We start from the raw sequence: 2,485 nt of genomic DNA, 5'->3' as shown, positions 1-2,485 counted from the left end.
GCGGGTTCAGCTGCAGAGCGTGGTGGGATCCGGCCAGCCACGGTGACCCCCGAGTGGCCGCAGCCCCCCAGCCCACTCCATTAGCAGGCCAGGATGCCAGGGGCAGCGGGGCACTGGGGGCAGGTGTTGCCTGCTGAGGCCCAAGGGCAGCAGGGGACCAAAAAGTCTGACAGGAGCCCTGGGAGCAGACACCCCTGTGCTCGGGGTCCCCAGCTCCTGGGGTCCCCAGCTCCCGCAGCCCCATCCCGGCTGGCTGTGGTGTCCCGGGCAGAGGACGGTAGCAGCACCAAGCAGGGCCAGGCAGCCAAGCCCTCTGTGTGGCCAGACAGCAAAACCACCCCAAGGGCTCGGCACACACTGTGCATCCCGCTGCACCGCAAATTCGGGGAGATGCTGTGCCTCTGGGAACACTGGGCTGCTCTGCCTGCCTGGGTAAAGGACCTAGATGCCCCCCTACCCCCAGACTCTTTGCTGAAATGGGGGTGAAAAATGGCTTTTCCCGTCTCCCGCCCTCCCCACAGCATGGCCGGGCAGCGATGCTCTGGGTGCCACGTACTGGAAAGTTTGTGCCGAGGAAGCAATGCATGCCGGGACTGGGGCTATTCCTGGCTCCCAGGTGGTGTTTGACCGAAGTTGGCTCTTGTTTTCGACCTGGCTGTAATTTTAGCAAAGGCTGTTCCTGAGCAGCAGGGCTGTGGTCGGCACAGCTGCCCAGGGTCAGCTGGCTCAGCTGGGGGCTTGGCGATGCGTGTCAGCACCCCACTGCCCACAGCCCGCTGGGGTGTCTGGCCAAAAGTGCCCAAAACATGGCAGAAATGCTTAAACCTGATGTTCTTCCCTTGCCGTGGCTGCAGAAGAAGGGAAAAGCGCTGGGGGTCTTCTGTGGCTGGGGCCAGCGACGTTTGCTCAGGCTGTTGGTGAGGGTGGCACTGACTGGGGTGCAGGGTCCAGCCCTGGGGTGCACCCCTCAGTCTCCCCCCACCACTGGCTGCAAAAGCCATGACGCTGGTACTGCTCACCCCGGCAGGCTGTGGAGGGGGAGAAAACCAAGCTTAAAGTCCTCCCTAACTGGCTGAGTCAAACCCTTGTGTTCCCTCCTGAGGGGCCCATTGAGGACCGTGGCAGGCACTCCACTGCACCCATCAGCCACCACTGCCACCCTGCACTAACATTCTCTAGAAATTTCTTCACATTAAGGTAAAAGAACCCCTTCTTGGGAGTCCTAACAAGGGCTGAAACTTAATGGCCATATTTCTCCAGGCGAGCAGAACCAGCCCTGTGATAAAACCTCTCCATCAGCACACCTGCCTGGAGACACATGGCTGTTTACAGCAAATATTAGCAGAAAACAAGGGTTTTCTTGGTCCCCAGAGCAGGCTGAAGCTCTGCTGGGAGTTTTATTTTTATTATCACGCTGAACAGGAGATGATAAATATTTTGAAGCAGCTGAAAGGTGTTTATTTTTGAGTCGGTTCAGCTTGTTTGCAACCTGTTTACAAGCCCGGGCATTTATCTTTAGGGCTGTTTACCTCTCCCCAGGCTGTGGCTGGGGTTTAGTACACATCTAAATAAACGGTCGATGGGGGGGTCTGCCCGCCCCTCCCGGTGCCTTCCTGCCAGCCGCCAGCTGCATACTGTGGCAGTTGCTGTTTTGACAGATCTATGCAAATGTTCTCGGCTTCGCAAGTGGGCTTGATTGCTCAGGTTGTGTTTTCGACCAAGCCAGCCTCAAACATTTATTTATTTCATTAATTCCCTTTCAATTGCAGGGCGATAAACCTCAGCCTTGGGCTTTCTAGCTGTCCCTAGCTGGGGCTTTGACCCAGGCATGCCCAGGGGGTGCTGGATAGTATTTTATAATTCATAACTTGTATTTTATAATTTATAACCTGGATTTTATTTCCCAGATTCAGGGAAATCTGCCCCATATTGTGGGAGTCTGCAGGCAGCCTCACGCATGTTGCAGCAGGTTGGACTGACAGATGAGCCCAGCTAAGGGGCTGCCTGGCAGGAGGCAGGGACTGATTAGTTTAATTCAATTAATGAGGGAGGATTCAGGGTGACCCAGCAGTGAGGTGGCAGCAGGAGGCCCTGGGCTGATCCCACTGTAGTGGTAGCACAGGGGGACAAGGCCATGAGCTGAGCGGTGTCAGGGTCAGCCCTGGCCCTGAACCCCACATGTGTGGGGACAGTGGTGCCTGTCCTGGGGGGCTGAGATGCAGTGGGATCATTGGGAGGGCTGTGTGGGTGTGTGAGCAGACATATGCAAGTGTGTGGGCTCAGAAGTGTGTGTGCACATGCGTGTGCAGCCAGGACATCCCACACTGGGGCAGGGACCACTCTGCCAGGCGAGACCCCACTGGGGATGGCCCTGCCAGGGACCCTCCAGGAGGGGTGACCCTGGGCTTGGGACACGCACCCTGCCACAGCATGCAGCCCCGCCAGCCTCAGCACCAGCCCCCAGTGGGGCCCTGGTGCCCCCCCC

The sequence above is a fragment of the Athene cunicularia genome (assembly GCF_003259725.1).
Source record: "Athene cunicularia isolate RWA chromosome 15 unlocalized genomic scaffold, athCun1 chr15_part1, whole genome shotgun sequence".
Classification (NCBI taxonomy): domain Eukaryota; kingdom Metazoa; phylum Chordata; class Aves; order Strigiformes; family Strigidae; genus Athene; species Athene cunicularia.
The sequence above is the reverse complement of the archived record's forward strand: the minus strand, read 5'-3'. Positions refer to the sequence as shown.